The following is a 12813-nucleotide window of genomic DNA, read 5'->3' as shown; positions in this document are numbered from 1 at the left end:
AAGTCATTGGTTTTCAAAATTCTATCATGCAATCTCCAGCATCATTTATGTCCAACTCCTGATCCATTCTCTTTATTTCAAATATTTGTTTTCCAGTCATTACTAATTATCAATACATCCTGATGGCATGTTTGGTCAAAGTGAGACTGAAGAATGTGGCAGATTTCTTCCATTTCATCATCATTGGTTTTAGTGCTTGGTGTGGAAGTTTGAATAGTAGTGATATCTGGTCTTCCTTGTTGGTTGTGTGCTGTGGAGTTGGTTTCAATTCATAGCAACCCTGTATAGGATTTCCAAGGCTGTAAATATTTATGGGAGCAGAAAGCCTCATCTTTATCCCATGGAATGGATGGTAGTTTCAAACTGCTGACCTTGAGGTTAGCAGCCCGACTTGTAACCACTATGCTACCAGAATTCCTTGGTCTTCTTTGTAGGCATATGGATATTATCCTATTTTACAGCATTACACTTCAAGATAAACCTTGAAGTGTTCTTTTTGATGATGAATGCAATGCCATTCCTCTTTAATTTGTCATTCCCATCATAGGAAACAATTTGATTGTCAGATTCAAAATGGTCAATGCCAGTTCAAGTCAGCTCACAAAAGCCTAGGATGTCTATCATTTTGTGTTCCATTTCATTTTTTTGGCAAGTTCCAATTTTCTTAGATTCATACTTCAGACATTCCATGTTCTGATTATTAATGGATATTTACAACTGGTGTTCCATTGTTATTCATAAGATTTTCCATGGCTAACCATTCAAAAGCAGTCTGCCTCTCCATCTTCCTAATCTGTCTACTAAGATAAGAGAGCTCAGCAGAGACCCATCCACCATATGTGACCCTGCAGTCTTTTAAAATACTGATGGCATAGCTTCTCACATCACAGCAATACACAAGTCACCACAGTATGACAAACTGACAGACAAGTTGTGGAACCATCACCAATATCTGTTGCTAAATTTCCTATCATCATAAATGGAAATTCAATGCTTCCTAAGTATTGACTCCCTTCCAGAGGATTTTCATTGGCTGAAATGTTAAAAACAGATCACCAAGTCTTCTTTTGAGATCCTTCTGAGTGAAATGTAACCCAGTCTTTCAGTTTCCATCCATCTTCTATATTCTAAACTCTAACATAGGCTATAAACTCCTTGAGAACAGGGTCACTGGATGTTTGCTTACCCTGCAGCATCTATCTCAATATGAACAAGTATACAAACATTGGTTTAGTTAATGGTAACATGGTAGAATAAAGGTGTGCTGACAATGTTGAAGTTTGACATGAACTGCTGCCTCTTCAGCTGCAGAGACCTCATGATTTGGTATTGCCTTAGTCAGTTGTCTACAATTTAGAGCCAGCTCTTCAGCCACATTAGTACCAGTTACCATTTGTTGTTATTGATAAGTGCCGTTGAGCTGGTTCTAACTCATAGTAAACTTGTATAAGGTTTCAAAGAGCAACTGGTCGATCTGAATTGTTGATCTTGATGATAGCTGTCCAGTGCTTATCCTACAGTGCCATACCATCTAGTACGTTCCAATTCATGGCAACTTCATGTATATCAGAGCATAACTGTCTTCCTTCGAATTTTCAATGATTGAATTTTCAGAACTAGGCTTTTCTTCTGGGGCACACTTAGGTGTTCTTAAATCTCTAGTCTTTCAGTTAGCAAGTAGCACATTACTGTTTGCACATCCCAAAATACCATATTGACCCAGAAGTTTCTCAGTAATGATGATTTATATACTCAATACTTGTAGTTCTGAATGCATCTTAAGAGATACAATCACAATTAAATGACTTAGATGAACCTGTTAATAATTCTATGTCTTAGCTTTATTGAAAGCTAGGCAAAAGATTGGATTTTTGCACAAATTTGACATAAATAATTTCTACACATGAGTAGATAACATTGAAGCTCAGAGTTCTGCTCAGGGTTATGTTGCTATAAATAGTAAGGCCAGATTTTTAACAGTAAAACGTAGGCTGTTCTATTATATAGAACTAGATCTTTCATCAAAATGTCAATAATAGAAAACTCAAACCACCTCAATAGATGGAACTACCACTGTCTGACAGTTTGCCGTTCTGCGTTGGTGTACATGTTGCTGTGTGAGTAGATGGGGCTACAACTGCCTGACAGTTTGCTGTTCTGTGTTGGATTACATGTTGCTGTAATGGTGGAAGTTATGGCACTGATGTTTCAAATGGTGGGTGGGTTTCTGTAGAACCTCCATACTGAAATAAATTAGGAAGAAAGGCTTGGTGATGCACTTCTGAATATTGTTGGTGCTTAGTGCCATGGAGTTGGTCCCAACTCATAGCAACCCTGTATAGGGTTTCCAAGGAGCGACTGTTGGATTTGAACTTTCAACCTTGCAGTACAAATGGACTTTGTGGTCCAGTACTTATTCTACAGCTCCACACCAGGACTCTACTTCTGAATATTAGCCAATAAAAACCCTGTGGATCACAGAATATTGCCTATGACTTTGACTTACTTACTTTAGGATGCATCATTAATTAGAAGGTACCCATCAACAGAAAAAAATGGACACCAAGCAAAAGAAGGGGAAAGTCTCAACAACATGGATTGATTGACAGGATAGCTACATAAATGGACTCAATTGTACCTACATAATGAGTTGGCATAAGGGCAGTCAACATTTTGTTTGGCTATACATGAGGTTGTCATGAGTCAGGGCTGAGTTGATGGCAGTGTCCACCACCAACAACAATGAAGGCAGGAATAGCATTTATATGTGTCTACTTTGGTTGAAAAGTTCTGGTAGTGCAGTGGTTAGGAGTCGGACTGCTAACCTCAAGATCAGCAGTTAGAAAATACCAGTGGTTCTGTGGGGGAAAGATGAGGCTTTCTGCTCCCATAAAGATTTATAGGCTCGGAAACCCTGTACAGGGTCACTATGACTCAGAACTGACTCCACAGCACACCAGCACCACCACTTTGGGTGAGGTATTTTCATATGCATTACCTCATTGAACCACCTTAGGGAAGAGATCTCTTTTCCTTTATAGAAACCAGATAACTTCATAATTATACAATTAGTAAATGGATAGATGTGGATTTATGAGTGTAGGATTTTAAAACTTTCAGACTTACTTGAAGGGTACAGCATAGACGTCATTAAAAGAAATAGTGTTGTAATTATATCAACTTAAAACACAGATAGGAATTGGAAATCAGACCTATCTATTTACTTCTTTAAATAAAAATAATACCCACATTTGAAATATGAACTGGCATGTCAATAAAAGAGCACCCTAAAACAAGTCCTGGAAATTGTATATTGTTGGTCTCCTATCAGATATAAGATAGCTCAAAATAGTTGAAAGAGAATCCCTTTTATTTTGTGGCCAACCTGAAACTACATTTCCAGTCTTCAGCAGGAAGATAGTTAGGAACTAGAGAAAGCACCAGTGCTTAGGTCAGCTCTGACATTATGGACACTGGTTGAACAGACCCTATCAGACAAACTTGATTTCTTTTCCTGATAGCATTACAAAGTTTCTAGAAAAGAGAAAGACAATTAATGTCATAGATCTTTATTTTACCAAACTATTGTTATTGGGTGCCAACAAGTTGGTTCTGACTCACAGTGACCTAGTGTACAACAGAAAGAAAGACTGTCTGCCATCCTCACAACCTCTGCTCTGCTTGAGCCCATTAATACAACCACTGTGTCAGTCCATCTCACTGAAGTTCTTCCTCTTTTTCTCTGACTCTCTCAAGCATGATGTCTTTCTTCAGAGATTGATCCCTCCTGAAGACTTGTCCACAATACATAAGAGAAAGTCTCACTATCCTCATTTCTAAGAAATAATTCTGCCTATTCTTCTTCCATAACAGATTTGTTTGTTATTCTGACTGTTATTCTTCACCAACATCATAATTTAAATGCATCAATTCATCTTAGGTCTTTGTTATTCATTGTCCAGCTTTTGCACACATGATGAAATGACTGAAAATACCTTAGCACATCTTAGTCATCCAAGTGATAGCCTTCTTTTTAACACTTAAAAAGAGGTCTTTTGTAGCAGGTGTTCCCAATGCAATATGTCATTTGATATCTTGACTGCTGCTTCCATGAATGTTGATTATGGATCCAAGTAAAATGAAATACTTGACAGCTTCAATATTTTCATCATTTATCACGATGTTGCCTTTTGATCCAGTTGTTAAGATTTTTGTTTTATGTTGCGGTGTAATCTATATTGAAGGTTGTAGCCCTTGACTTTCATCAGTAAGTGCTTCAAGTCTTCTTAACTTTCAGCCAGCAAGGTTGTATCATATGCATATTGTAAATTGCTAATGAGTCTTCCTCCCAACATAATGCCATATTCTAAGATTATTTGCTCAGCATACAAATTGAATAAGTATGGTGAAAGAATACAATCTTGAAATGTACCTTTTCTGACTTCAAACCATTCAGTATCACTTTTTCTAGTAGAACAACTCTGTTTATGTACAAGTTCTGCATTAGAACAAATATGTGTTCTAGAATTATCATTCTTCCCAGCATTATCTATAACACGCTATAACCCAAAGAGTCTAATGATTTTGCATAGTTGTTGGTGACTCTGTGGTTAAAGCACTCAACTGCCAACCTTAAAGTTGACAGTTCAAACCTACCAACTGCCTCATGAGTGAAAGATGTGGCAGTCTGTGTCTGTAAAGATTTACACCTTTGGAGAACCTATGGGGCAATTCTATTCTGTCCTGTAGCATCACTATGTGTTCCAATCCACTTTAAGGCAATGTTTTGTTTCATGTTTTTGTTTTTCTTAACAAAATACTTGATACTTTTTCCAGGACATTTCTTCATGTAATTCTCATGGGTTTAGAAATAATTACTGTCATTTGCATTTTAAAGTTGCCACACTGTAGTTAATAAAGGGAAATAATGAAAAATCCAATGGAACTATGTCTCTTCAGCTAGTGACAAACAGCAAGGATAAAGGTTTAAACTTCAGAAATAGTTAACACTTAGAGACTGAACTCTACCAAGGTAAAGAAAAGCTACATGTGATTTGAATCAGAGATTTCAAACATAATGAAAAATGGATAAATTTCAGAGAAGAACCTAAAAGGATGGAATTGGAGATAATTTGCTAAATGAATTCTAATCTAAAATTTCCTCAAATTACCTGCTAAATTAAAATCATGTTAGAAATACATACAAACAGCAGATCACTGGTTTCTATTCACTATTTTCGTAATAGTGGGCAATGTTTTCTCTTGTGAGTTGAGTATCTTAGATGAGTCATTCTTCCCCTAAGGTACTGAGTGAGGGTTGTACACCCATCTACGAAATTGTTCATCTTTTGTCTGCTGTACTTAAAACAACATTTCTTATCCAATCACTATCGGTAGATCTTGCTGCACTATGATAAATATTTGCTCATTTTAACAATTGTTCTCTAGTAGTTCTATTTTCTCCCCCGTCCATTCAATGAGTTTTGAAAAATCCTATCAGAAGACTGTTATTCTGTAATGTAAGAAATAAAGCTAACTGCCTCTTATCTTTAGTGACTTGTTGAAATGTAGAACTGGCAGGAGGAATGTGGTTGTTAGATGCAATTGAGTCAGTTTTGACTCATAGAGGCCCTAAGCACTGTCCAGTCCTGCAAATTTCACAGTCGTTGTTGTGTTTGAGCCCACTGCTGTTGCAACAGTGTCAATTCATCTTGTTGGAGGTCTTCCTTTTTTTTTCACTGAATTTCCATTTTACCAAGCATAGTGTATATATATATATATATATATATATTTTTTTTTTTTTTTTTTTTAAGGACTGGTTCCTCCTAGTAACATGTTTGAAGTATGTGGAATTTGTTTCTTCTTCTGGCAGTCCATGGTGCTTAAAAAATTCTTCTACAGTGCCATAATTCAAATGTATCAATTTTTCTATGTTCTCCCTTACTCATTGTCCAGTTTTCACATACACCTGAAATGTTTAAAAATACGCATGACTTGGGTCAGGCACGCCTTAGGCCTCAAACTAATGTTTTTGTTCTGTAACGTTTTCAAGAATGCTGTGCAACAGATTTGCATAATATGGCATAAGTGTGGTGAAAGGATACAACCCTGGCACACACTGTTCCTGATTTTAAACCATTCAATATTTCCTTGTTCTAGTCTAACAACTGCCACTTTGTCTATGGACACGTTCTTCATGCGCACAATTAAGTGTTCTGGAATACCCATTCTTTGTGAATTATCCATAGTGTGTCATTATCGGTATGGTTAAAAGCCTTTGCATAGCCAATAAAGCACAAGCAAACATCTTTCTGGTATTCTCTGCTTTCATTCATGATCCATCTAATACCAGAAATTATATCCCTAATTCTGAGTCTTTTTCTGAATCCAATTTGAATTTCTGACAGTTTTCCATTTATGTATTGTGGCAACTGCTTTTGAATTATTGTCAGCAAAATTTTACTTGTGTGTGCTATTGATAATATTATGCGATGATTTCGCATTTTGCTGGGTTACCTATCCACAAATATGGATCTCTTCCAAATGTCTTAGCATAGCTAAGTGAATGTCTCCAGTGACACATAAGTGTGCTGAAAGATTTCAATTTATAGTTGGAGCAATAGTCCTGATAAATAGACTATTATCTTTTCCTTTTTTCCAAATGGGTCAAGAATTTTCTTTAAAGCACAAGTTCTTCTACTTTATAAAGATACCCTCCTTGCTTTATATTTTGAATATGCTATTTACCTACTAAATATTGTCTTGGTCCTTTGAAACCTATGGGAAAAAAAAAAATATCACCAAATATTCAATATTCCTCCTGGTGTGGAACTGCAAGGTCAGTTTGAGATCCAAGGTTGGCAGTTCAAACCCACCAGCTGCTCCCCAGAAACCCTATACAAGGTCACCATGAGTTGGAACTGACTTGATGGTACTGAATAACTAGAAAGTATCTTTCAGTCTTTTAGACGCCAGAAAGTTTAGTCTTTTCCAACAACATGTCAAAACCACATAAATAGCCAGCATGTTATTGTTGTTAAGTGCTGTAGAATCGATTCTGACTTATAGCGACCCTGTATAGAGTTTCCAAGGAACAGCTGATGAGATTGAACCACTGACTTGCAGTTCAAATGACTATGCACTCTGATGTATTAGCCCACAGCACCATATAGCTAAACCAAAAAACCAAACCCATGGTCACTGAGTCAAGTCCAACTCATAATGACTGTGTACTGGGTTTCTGAGGCTATAAATCTTTATAAGAGCAGAAAGCCTCATGTTTCTATCATGGAGTGGCTGGTGGACTTGAACTGCTGACCATGTGGTTAGCAGTCCAGACCTTATCCTACAGTGCTACCACACCCAGTGCCATCCAGATGCTTCTGACTCAGGTTGCTATTAAGTGCTGTTGAGTTGGTTCTGGCTCTTAGTGACTCTGTGTATGAGGTTCCTGTATATGGTCCTGATTATAAGGTTTCTGAATAAAGACTGGTAGGTCTGAACTGCCAATCTTGCAGTAGCGGTACAATGTTTATCCTACAGTGCCAAACCAGTATTCCAATATAGAGTTTCCAAGACTGCAAATATTTACAGAAGCAAACGATCTCATCTTTCTTCCATAGAGCAACTGATGAATTTAAACTGCATGCTTTTCATTTAGCAATTCAACGCTTAACTCACTGTGGCGCTGTCTAGCTGATGTTGTTAAGTATAGTTGGGTAGTCCCTGCCTCATGGCAATCCTGTATAGAATTTTCTGAGGAGTGGCTGGTTGGTTTGAACCACTGACCTTGTGGTTAGTTGTTCAGGGCTTATCCTACAGAACCACAGGAGGACCCGATATTAGCTAGAATGTTGGCTAAACTGATTGACATAGTGACTCAACAGAAGTAGAAGGGTATGTCTCTCTCGTGTAGCAGTCTGGAGGCAGGCAGAATTTGTAAGTAACTGCTAAGTGAGGTCATCTGGGGACCTCGGTCCCACCATCTTCCAGGATATTTTTAATTTTTATTTCTGGGTTGTCAAATCTGTCTCCACCACTACCAGCTCCACCTTCCAGTCTATGGAAGGAGTAAATAAAGAAAGGTGTGTTTGGGATTGCACTCAATTCTTTGAACATATTCCTTTATCTAGAAAATAGTCACAAATGCATATCTAACTGATGGTAGTGATAGTTATGTGTTGTTGAGTCAGTTGGAACTCATAGTGACTCGGTGTAGTTTCTGAGGCTATAAATCTTTACTGGAGGAGAGAGCCTCATCTTTCTCCCATAGAGCATTTGGTAGATTTTAACTGCTGACTGACCTTTGGGTGGTAGCCCAACTTGTAACCCACTATGTTACACCCTACTAAAATTCCAGTGGGGTAGGTAGGAGCTGAGGTTTGGAGGTAGGGTCTCTTACTAAACAGAAAAAAAACAAGGCCTAGACCCTAGTGATCATTAGTAAGCTTTTGCATAATTTCCCATCCACATACAAAAACAAAATCAGTAAAGATAAGAGGATGTGGTTGTGACCAGTTGAGACAGAGTTGAAATTATCACTTGAAATAAGTTTGTGCTTCAGATTCTGATGAAATTAGCAGCCATACTGAAACTAGCAGGGAGTGGGAAAACAAAATTCATGCCATAGATTCTTCTTTCACAAAGTTGTTAAAATCCATCTACTGTTTTCCAGTCCAAAGACACTGTCAGTGAGTCACTGGTGTGGTGCTGTAGGACAAACAATGGATTTATAGTCTCAAGTTGGGTAGTTCAAACCCATATAACCCGATTCAGGGCCATTATGAGTTGAAACTGACCTGACAGAACTTAATAACAATAACAAACCTATCATGAAGATGGCAAGGCCCAGGCAGTATTTAGTTCTTTTATACAGAAGGTTAACATGAGTTGTAACAAACATGATGGAAATTTCAAACAACAGCAAATGCACTAGGCTCCCAGTTGGTCTCCGTGCCGTTTAGTTTCTCTTATGCCTAATCTATCTGATAAGTGACATATTCCTGAAGTGATTGCATTACTCATCTCAGTCCCTTTCCCAACAGCTGTTAATGGCTTCACATTTCCTGTCAAATTCTAGACTCCCTGCTTGGTGTTTATAAGATGAGCTGGCCCCCAAACTAGCCGACAATGACATACCCTTTCTCATTCCTACTTATAGAAATCAGGCAGACATGCGCACAAACACTCCTTTAAATGCTAGGTCTCCTAATCTTTTTATCCGTTCTTACAAAAAAGAATGCTTTCATTTTGATTCCTCTATACTTTTTGCTTGCGTTTGAAGTCCTTTTCCTGTTAATGACCTCACAGCGCCTGTTTCCCATATTTTGAAGGAAGAACAACAAAGCATTAGATACCACCATACTGCATTTCATGCCTATTAGCTCCTTATTAAAGTATCATACGATGCACAAACAGCTGTTTTCGGGACCCTTTTTACTTTAAGCTCCTGACACAAAGCAATATACTCTATAGCAAATCATTGTGAAGCACCTCAGCAGGCAGAACTAGCTGCTTTCACAAGTAATCACTCCTGATGGGGTCCCAAACAATATATATGTATATTTAGAAGATCAAAAAAATCAGTCAAGAACATGCTTTTATGGCCAGTTGGGTAAGACAGACTTAACATAATGGCTTCAGCCCTAAAAGTATCTCCACATGCCTTTCATCTCAATTAGCTACTGCAACAGCCCAGGCAAGGAAACAAAAGTTCCTTTCAGAAAGCTAGGTCTAAGGGCAGAAGGCAAATGGGTAATTGGATGCCTCTCGGAGGTATAAGCTGTACTGATCGAGCCATGGGGAGCCAGCTGGTGGCTGGCTAACGTAGCAGACAAGAGCAGTATTTGTTTAACAATATTTAGTTCTGCCTGAATTCTCCAACAGTATTATACATGCTCACTAGTCAAAATGCATCTTTGATCTTTTTGTTTACACTTTATGGAGTACTTTGTTCCTCCCCTCATGAACGTTATTAATATTTGCTCTTAAGGAAGACTGAATTGTAGGTTCACTTTACCTCTGGGCGACTTAAATCTTTTGACTTTGTCAGAAGCATTTTCTTCTGAAGCTGAATTCCGAGTTGTGGAACATGAAAGTTTAATTATCAATGAATTAGCAAGAAGTATTGTTCTAAGTAGTAATAGTAGTAATAAAAGTAGTATTATTTAATACTACATTAGGCAAAATATGAAATAATTACCTATAGTAAATCTATATAAAACAATCAGTAAGGTAAAACGGAGTAAGGATTTTCAGAGTAACTACATCAGAGTCTGAGTGTAGCCAATGGGTAACAGACTCAGTTGCTATTTGAAAGGCTACCACTGAAAGGATGCTGCTAGACTTTACCTAGAGGTGCCTCAGAAGACAGGTCTGGTGGTTGACTTAAGAAAAATTAGCCAATGACAACTATAGAGCACAATGCCACGTTGATAAACATGTAGGGGATGGGTGGGTGGGGCAAGAAAGGAGGCAGGAAAATGTCCATGGTGGTAATGTCTGCTAAAGGGATTCTTAGAGATTAAGATCAGAGTTGACTAGATGTTAACATATTTTTGTTGTTGTTTTTAATATCTCTTGAGTAAAGTAAGAGAAAATGTCCAACCATAGGGTCTTCTTGTGTTTGTGGGTGGTATAAAAAAAACCATCTCTTCCTTTACCTAAAAGAGCTTCAGTTAGGGGATTGAATTCCAGTTCCATTCTGCAAGCATTTATGAAGATGGGCTGAATTGAACTGAGGAAACGTGGAGGCAGTCAGCTTTCCACAGGGGCTTTACATAAGATTGTTAGTGAACAAAAAGACATACAGCTCTCTTATGGAAGAATCATCTAAAACTGGTACACTGAAATAGTGTTGAAATCTAATATAGGGGAGAAAAGAGGCTTCATTTTCAAAATTATAAATATGATTTGTTGTTCTTAAGTGTTGTTGAGTGGGTTCCAACTCCTAGCAACCCTGTTTCTAAGGAACAGCTTGTAGGTTTAAACTGCTTATCTTGCAGTTAACAGTCCAGTGATTATCTCACAGTGTCATACCAGAACTATACACTTTATTACTACTAAGCAAAAGTAAACATATGACAAAGGCAAAAACAGATTACCCGAGTAAGGAAAGTCATAGACATCAGGATGAATTTAGAGTACTATCCCAACATTTCTTGTCTGAGGTCTCTGTTGTTGTTCATGGGGGTTAAGTCACTATTGACTCATAGCAACCCTATGTACAACAGAATGAAACATTGCCTGGTCATGAGCTAACCTCACAATCATTGCTACATAAGAGCCCATTGCTGTTGCCATTGCGCCAATCCGTCTCATTAGGGAACTTCCTCATTTTCTCTGACCCTCCACTTTATCAAATGTGATATCCTTCTCCAGGGAGTGGTCCCTTCTGGCAATATGTCTAAAGTATGAAAGATGAAATATAACCATCCAGGCTTCCAAAGAGCATTCTGGCTGTACATCTTCCAACACAGATATCTGTCTGTTCTTTTGGCAGTATGCGGGACTTTTAATATTCTTCTTGAACACCATCACTCAAATGCAGCAATTCTTAAACGGTCTTCCTTATTCACAGTCTAACTTTCACATACATATGAGGTTATTGAAAATAGAATGGCTTGAACCCGGAGCACCTTAGTCCTCAAATTAACATCTTTGCTCTTCAACACTCTAAAGAGGTCTTGTGCAGATTTGCCTAATGTAATACATCATTTGATTTTTTGACTGCTGCTTCCACGAGTGTTGATGATTGATCCAAGCAAAATTATGTACATAACAACATCAATCTGTTCTCCATTTATATGGATGTTGTTTATTGATCCAGTAGTGACGATTTTTTTGTTTTCTTTGCACTAAAGTACAACCCATACCAAAAAGGTTGTGGTCTTTGACCTTCATCAGTAAGTATTTTTAAGCCCTCTTCACTTTGAGCAGGCAAGGTTGTACCATAAGCATATACTAGATTGTTAATGAGTTTTCCTCCAATCCTGATGCCATCTTTATATGATACAGATTCTCAGATTATTTGCTCAGCATACTAATTGAAAAAGTAAGGTGAAAGGGTACACATTGCCTAATTTTAAGTTGTTCTGTTCTCTTGGTCTATGTACAGATGTCTTGTGAGCATGATTTAGTATTCCAGAATATTCATTCTGCCCAATGTTGTCCATAACTTGTCATGATCCGCACCATCAACAGCCTTTGTGTAGTCAAGAAAGTACAGATAAACATCTTTCTGGTATTCTTTAATTTCAGCCTAATTCCATTTGATGTCAACAATGATATCCCTTGTTCCATATCTTTTTCTGAATCTAGCTTGAGCCTCTGGAAATTATGTCACTATATGGTTGCAGCCATTTTGAAATTATATTTAGCAAAACTTTACCTGTGTGTGATAGTAATGATATTGTCCAATCACCTCTCTTTGGAATGGGCTCAAATATAGATCTCTTTCAGTCAGTTGGTGAGGGAATTGTCCTCCAAATGTTTGGCATAGATGAGTGAGTGCCTTCAATGCTGCATCAGTTTGTTGAAAGATTTCAATTTCTATTCTGTCAGTTCCCAGTGCCTTGTCCTTTACCAATGCTTTCATTGAAGCTTGATTTCTTCCTTCAGTATCATTGGCTCTAGATTATATGCTATGTCTCGAAATGGTTGAATATTGACCATCTCTTTTTGATACAGTCACTCTGTGTATTCCTTATTTCTTCTTTTGATGATTTCTGAATCATTCAATAGTTTGCTCATTGTTGTTGCTATGTGCCATTGATTTTGTTCCAGTCCAAAGTGACCCTATATGGGGTTTCTTAG

The sequence above is a fragment of the Chrysochloris asiatica genome, unplaced genomic scaffold (assembly GCF_000296735.1).
Source record: "Chrysochloris asiatica unplaced genomic scaffold, ChrAsi1.0 scaffold00297, whole genome shotgun sequence".
Classification (NCBI taxonomy): Eukaryota; Metazoa; Chordata; class Mammalia; order Afrosoricida; family Chrysochloridae; genus Chrysochloris; species Chrysochloris asiatica.
This window is presented reverse-complemented; position numbering follows the sequence as displayed.